This window comes from Nyctibius grandis, chromosome 24 (genome assembly GCF_013368605.1).
Source record: "Nyctibius grandis isolate bNycGra1 chromosome 24, bNycGra1.pri, whole genome shotgun sequence".
Lineage (NCBI taxonomy): Eukaryota > Metazoa > Chordata > Aves > Nyctibiiformes > Nyctibiidae > Nyctibius > Nyctibius grandis.
Genome location: NC_090681.1, coordinates 5,362,316 through 5,370,142, shown reverse-complemented (window position 1 = coordinate 5,370,142; position 7,827 = coordinate 5,362,316).

The window sequence follows — 7,827 nt, the reverse complement described above, 5'->3', positions numbered from 1 at the left end:
GCTGTCTGATTTCTGAACGATGCTGTCCTTGCTGTCTGAAATAAGTGGCAAGGAAGAAATGGTTTGCTTTCTAAAGAAATTAGTTAGCAAAAATGGTACTTTGGCCTTAGGGCGATGCTATCTCATGTGTGTGCTGCTCGCAAAGGAAAAGATGGTATTTCTAACAGCCAACCTGGCAATTTCATCTAAAAATCTTGCTTTTGTTTATCAAACATTGGAACGGGCTGCCCAGGAGGTATTTAAAAGGTGTGTAGATGTGGTGCTGAGGGACGTGGTTTAGTGGGGGACTTGGCAGTGCTGGGTTAATGGTTGGACTTGATGATCTTAAAGGTCCTTTCCAACCAAAATTATTCTGATTCTTGTACATTATCACCAGTGATAAAGATCCTGCTTTCTGTGGCACATTCACAACTGACTCTGATTGCACAGGTCAGTCTTTGTAGATGTTACTGAATAGTGTTGCTGATGACAGATGAGAGATACCTCGAATTAAGCATCTGCTCACCTTTTTGGATTGTTCTCTACTTTTTAAAACAACTCAGTATGAAAGTGTAATTTGCTCATAGTTCTGAAGACCATGCTGGATGCTGAAACTGGCTGCTTCTCATTTCTCACCAGCTACCTGCCCACCTTTGTTGCAGTGCTCAAAGCCAGGTCTGGAGGAGGCTATGGGGTGGGCTACCTGGGTTGAGCTTCTCTCCTTGTTAGTTTAGGGAGGTATTGGAAAGCACAGTCTTTCCCTTAAGGTTTCTCATTAGAGTCTGTGGGGGCTGAGATGGTGTGTGACAATCATCACAGCACTGGGGCATCTTCACCAGGCTGCTTTCACTGGCCAGGATTGACCAAAAGCCAGTTAACTGGGTCTGCCCAAAATACCATTAAGAGAAATGCTGGCAATTCACTTGACATCTAAACCAGAAGAGGATTCCTCAATGTGACCCAACTAAATTGTGTTAAAAATCCTTTTCCATCTCTTTAAATGGTTCAAATTCTACTTCTAATTAAATTTGCATTAATAATGCTCTTGGCTATTTAGTTACTGCAGCAGGGTTAAACATTCCCTATGCCTCTTGGTATAGTTGACTTTGATAATACAGCTAAAGCAGCTAAAGTACATTCAACACATCTCTTGCAGAGATGGAATTTTTTTCAATGTGTATGAGGAGTTGAGCCTTCAGGTACACACCTGATCTTCTAAATGAACCTGATGTTTTGTGGCTCTTAGCAAGTCAGACGATCCTTCTGCTTCATGCAGTATTTTCTCTCCAGGGCTCAGAATAGTTCCCCATGAAAGCCTGGCTCAAAAAACCCTGAAATGTGATAAAATGTATAGATTTATTGTGAGTTTCCAGCCAGGTCAGGGGCTGAGTTCTAGACGGGAAGTGGGTTTGGTTTTCTGAAATGTTAGATGATTTGGCCAACACAAACTGAACACAAGCTGTCCCAAACCTGTTAATAAGTCAGATGAGGGCGCTATCAATGCTGGTTTTGAGACTGATAAAAGACTCTCTTAAATATGCTACTGTTATACTGTTTTTTCTTCTCTAAACTGATTTACTGATGTGAGTCTCTCCGATACAGGCTGAGAACCAGTTCACGCAAACATACTTAATGCTGCTCCACACATTGCTTTTTTTTTTTTTTTTTTTAAAAGCAGAGGAGAAATAAGCAGCAATTCTTTGATGTAGAGAGTAGATTGAGCTGATGATCTCAGCGCTGGCAGAACAGATATGTAAGAGGGACTTGACCATCTTTAAAAGCAGCATTATCTCATGGAGATGGAGATGCTCCAAGACTCCAAATCTAACAGAGATGTCTGTTAGATTACCTGACTGACTGTGGTCTTTTCCCCCCATCTGACCTGGGGCAAAATCTCCAGTGGAAAAAGGACTTTTTGCTTCGAGTGGCTGTGTGTCACTTTGAGCACTTCTGCTTTGTTTAATTTCTTGTTCTTCTCTGGGCATTTTGGTGCCACTGCCTTCAGTTGGAGGAGACATGCCTCTCCCTCTGCTCTGAAAAAAGAAACAACCAATAACTCATGGAATATCATGGATCTCATCAGAGGAGGGAGGGAAATTGCAGAATGGGTGAGAGTGATCCTGGTCTGCTCTCAAAACCAGACTCAGTACCTGAGACTGCAAGAAAAGCCTCTAAAAGTCTAAGCAAATCCAAAGAGACTGCCTGCAGGTAGTCCTCATGGCTGGGAGAGGTGGTGTTGTGCTCTATGCCATTGCAGAAGTGTTTTGTTTTATTGACAGAGGATAGCCCTCCTTGAGGCTCCTTCCCTCAGCCTTGAGCTGGTCCCAATAAGACAGTGCTGCAAACCCCAGTTATGTGCTGGAAGCGCTCCCATGCACCATTCACAGCCTTTTAGTCAAATGTTTGATAAACCTGTCCACTGACGGGAAATGTTTTCCGGTGAAGGTAACTAGCACAGGTTGCTCCAGCAATCCAGGACATACCTTTTTATAAGAGACTCTTTGACATGGAACCTCAGTAAAACTTCTGATTCTACAAATCCTCTTGGATTGTTAAACAGCGCCAAAGCTGCCAGAAAATACAGTGTCAGTAAATCCTGAGGAGGATCGGAAGCATTTTTCCAATGCTGGCTTCTATCAGACTTTGAAATGGCATCTGGAAACATGATGGAGCTGCTAGCAACTCGGCAAAAATAATGCATAGGAACAACAGTGCTCAAAACCAGGCAGCTCGAGTCATAGCATCCACTATGATGGAAAGGCCTTTCCTATCCCAAGGGTATTCTGATGTCCATGAGTGGGTATAAATAGACCTTGAAGAGGGCAAAGACAGCAACTTGGCAGCATTCCCTGGCATCTCCTCGAGCTGACGTAAGTCAATGTGCTGGCTGGCCCTGGAGCCATGGAGGGAATCCCGGGTGATGGATGTGTGGCATTTCTCCAGGAGCCTGTCACTGCAGACTGTCCTGCACCACAGGGACCGTGCTGCCCTTCTTGGTTTTCTTGCTGCCTTGGTTCCTGCTCATTTGAATGACACCTATAAACCTTCCAGGATTCAGACCCCAGAGCCTGGGACAGGCGCCATTATAATTGCATAAATCAAACATCATAAAAAAAAAAAAAAAGACAGGCTTTACTTTAGCTTTCCTGCAGACAGTTCATTAAGATAATTACTCACTTGTATCAGTCGAATGAAGCTGCTGCAACTGCTGTCCCCAGTGGTGAGCCCAGAATGACAGAAATTGGCAGTGTGGACATGCCTCAGCCCAAATCCTTTTGCTGCTGTTTGCTTTCCATCTGCGTGCTCATCCATCAGGCCAGACGCACCCCCACAGACTCCAGCTGAGGATCTCTCTCATCCATGGGTCTGCCCACAGGATTTTTGTAACATTTCTGCTAGTGAAAGTTATTTTACAAAGATGTTCCTCTTCTTGGATGATCCCAGAGTCTTTATTACTACATCTTCCTACCCGCGTCCTTTTGTACGGCTTGCCTTGATCCAGCTGGTGTGTTGGCTCGTTCACCTTCGAGAAAAAGAGCTGCCCGCACAGTGACCTTCATCTTTGCAAATGATAAGACTTATACTGCTGTTTCATTCAAGCAATTTAGCAGGACAGATACAACCTTAGGGACTTCTGGGCCAGGTCAGCATTGTTGGTGGGACTGTCCTGGTGGAGAAGTCAAAGCATGAAGGGAGGACATGAGCTGCCCAAAGTTTTGCAGGTGGTCAGCAGCAGAGCCAGGAACAGTGCCCAGGAGGCAACTCGGTCCCAGGGGGGAAGATGTGGGCACAGTTAACATGGCAAATAAAAAATGATCCCTCTGAAATAAATGTGACCCATAAAATACATAAACATTGACTAGCCATAAACAGCATTTACTATTTACAGCATCAGAGCACAAGGATATTTGCCAGCCATTTGCAGCTTAAAGGATAAACAGCAGTTCTTTTGATCCTGAGCTGTCGAAAGGGTTATATTTAAAGCCATTCATTCCTCCCCAGTCTTTCACCCTTTGCCTCATTTGTTTTATGCTTTGCACTGATCTCACTGCTGTAAATACCACTTTTGCAACACGGTGGTGCAGTAAATATCCTTTCTGGTCATGAAGCAGGCTGGGAGGGACTCCTCCGCTCCCTGTAACAAACTGAAATAGAAACACCGTAGGGATAAAAATACAAGAATTGGAGCTTTAACTAAATGGCAGCTTTTGTCATCATTTCTCTGAGTATTTGAAAAATGGAGGCTGTGAATCCAGCTCAGAAACACTCACCTGGGAACATCAAAGGAAATCTGAAAAAAAACCAAAAAAATTACTGAGCATTTTGCTAAACCTTGGAGTTTTCTGGTGGCTGGAGGGCAAGAAAGCTGTGTTTACTACAACTAACAGGTTTGTTTAGAATGAAATAAAAATCAACAGTAAACTTCTCAGGCTTTGGCTGCTTGTCCCTTCCCAACCCTCTTCTTGCTTTGCTGCCTCTATTAGCGTGACTCAACCATATCTCCGGATCCCTTCTAAGAAATATTTATGGCCCAGGGCTATAAAGACTGTGCTTTTATTCTTTTTAAAAGAAAAACCCAATATTTTAAATACCTTCTGATAGAACTCTATTGGAAGTTTGGAAACATCTTGAGATCCCCGAAGTCTGATTTCCTTTTTTCCCATAGAAAACCTTCACATTCTTCTGGGTCATTTACATGGAAGCACCTTAGGGACTGATTCATTTTGATTTTTATCATTTTGGTTTGTTGCAGTGTGAAATTTATACTAAGATATTAAATGTAATAATGGTATGTGTATTGGAAATATGTAAATATAAAACTAGGGTACTGTTTTAAAATAAAACTTGAGCAAAACAAATTGGAAAAGTAAAATGCCAAATCAAAACAAAGCATGTCTGCACTATTGAAATTAAAATGTCATTTTTCTTGGCTTTTCCATCTGATTTACATTCCTGTGAAACGTTATGCATACAGTGATAGAGAAAGAATCTGCATTTATATAGTTTATGCCATCAGACTTACTTGTCTTACGACAAATGAGAAGTTACCACCTCTCCTAGCTGTAATACTGCCCATATTAGTACGTGTTTGCTTTTTAGTACTTTTAGTACTTGTTCTTAAACTGGGCTTTGCTCTTTCCTGGCCCATCCCAAGGCTGGCAGATTTGGCAATCCAAAGAACGAAGGCATCTAGCAGAGTGGTATTTCAGCATCGGGATTTTACAAACCAGGAAAAGGTGGTTAGAAAAACAAGGGAGGATCCGAAGGAGAATGCAGCACAGTGAGCAAACCATGAATAAGTTTGGGGCATTGCACAGAGTTTTGAGGCACCAGCCACCAAAGGAAAAACCTCTTTCTTGTGTGGGTGCAGAGGATGATGCTTCCCTGACAGGTCATGCTGGGGAGGACAAGCTGCAGCTCCTGACTTCACACTGGAGTCTTCTGCTGGACCTTACTGCCTTTGGAAAGCTGTTTATTTTAATTCAATCTCATTCACCTGGAGGCAGAAGCCTTGGCTGTAGTTAGGCTGTGTCGGTTGTTAGGGCAGTGCAAAGGCTCTCCAGCCCTGCTAGGCACTTACGATATTATTATTTTCCAGCTGAAGTCTCCCAGCAGGTTAAGCACTCTGATGGTGAGCTTCACGCTGCCATGTCGTTAAGCGTGTCTCATCTGTGCTGTGACATCTAGACACTGCAGCCAAGCTCATCCATCCGAGCCGGGCAACAATGGGCATCAGCAACCATGGTCTTACACCAGCAATGACAAGATGGCCCCAGCAGTCTGGCCCCTCTGCCCACCTGTTGGTGGGAGCACAGAGGCTGCAGCCATCAGCAAAGTGCTTTTACCCGTAGTGCTGGTGGAGCAGAGCAGATCATCCCATCATGTACTGGGGATTGCTCCAAAAAATGGTATTGGTCACCTCCATCCTGAGAATAGTCCCGATGGTCATAGTCTGAACGAAGACGTGGAGAGCAAGGGACAGGGTTGCAAACCCAGGTCAGAAAACTCCATATGGTTGCAGGTGTTGTCTTTCACTATCACCTTGCCTTGATACAAAGCATCTACACGTCTTTTCTCCTCAATTTGCACTCAGATAATAATATAATGGGACTGATGTTTGGGGAAAAACTTCTGGCTCTACACAACAATTCCCCATCAGTCTGAAGCATTCAGCAGGAGCAAGGTGGGACCAGGATCTTCTGCTGACCATCCAGCAGTAGAAGGAAAGAGGGGATCTGGTATTTAAAACAAGCACTTTTTTAGTAAGGAGCCATGGACATGAATGTTGGAGGGAGAGCCAAACCTTCCTTGTGCCAGGACACGTGAAGCCTACAATAGTGGCTCTGCAGAATGGCCAGGCCGCTCTGGGGCCAGCACGAGCCGTTAATGGTTTGTCTGTTTACGTTGCAAGCAGGCTCGGGAAGAGCTTTAAATGCATATTTTCCTCTTGAAATATTGAATCCAGTGTTTTCATTTTCGGAGGCCTGGGGAAAAATTATGTTTCATATTTTAAAAATAAACACTGCTTTTACAGAGGTATAAATGCAGACCTACAGTATCCAGCACACCTTTGCCTCTCGCCTTATTTTCAAAGCTTTAATGTTGCTTGCGTGCCACAACCTCTGCTAGTGAAAATATTCACCTGAAATGTATTTATCTTTCTTTGCTAATTAACAGCAAAATGACACAGAGAAACTTTATATTTTCCTCAGCAAGAACGGCCATAGAGACTTCATTTACGGAGGGCTCTGAATGATCCCCATTCATAGCAAGCAAGTACTGTCTGCGCCAATAGATCCTTGTACGCATGGCAGAGCAACAGGAGAAACCCCATCGCAGGCAGGGCTGGGGGGAAAATCTCCTGGATTTTATGCTTTTATTTCACTTTGTTCCCTAGTAGTTGTAAATGGATGGTATAACTGTTCTATATATTTGGGGAGCAAATGTACCTGTGTGCATATAAGCACACAAGGATATCAGTGAATAGTATTTATACATATATAGCACTCATCTAAATCTATGCATATATAAACACATCCATAAAAAGCATGCAAAGAGGAGAGTTATGTGTCTGCATGTATGTGCACGCATACATATTTATATACGTAAACACATACATGCAATCATGTTTATATGCATATATGGTCACATGTGTATATATTTATTTATCCTTTCATAGAATCATAGAATCGTTTTGGTTGGAAAGGACCTTTAAGATAAGCATTTGTACATGAAGTTTTTCTACCAGGCTCTGTGTGCATGCACATCTATACATGAAGGTCTGCATGTGTTTTCTACACTACTCCATGATCATAACCTGCAATCTTCACATCCTGCATGGTAGCCCTTTTAATCCCAGGAGCTCTAAAATAACAAGCAAATAAAATAAGGTGCCACCAAGCTTGGAAAAGGGCCTCAATGACAGAAAGAGGTGAAATAGGAGAAAAAAAAAAAAAGCTCATCTGGAGCATTTGCTCCTTCTGGCTAAAAATTTCCAGCTAGCTCCAGAGATGGTGGAAAGCCTGTGATTGATGGTGTGTACCTGGGAAGATAGCAGTGGGACAAATCCATGCTGATTTTGCATGAGAACATAGCCATCTTTTAATATTTTAATTAACACTTTTAATGTTGAAAGAGTTAAGAATAGCCTGGCAACTTCACTAAGGACAGGTCCTTTTTTCCTAATCAAAGAGCCTTTCTCCACAGGAGATTTCCATCTCTGTTGAAGCACTTTTGGAGTAAAGAGTGACTCTGGATAAGAGAAGAGGAACTGGGCTTTGAATTAAAGGTAGCTTGCCATGGCACTGCACTAACACAATGCAGATTAAATGGATGAGTGCTCCAAGG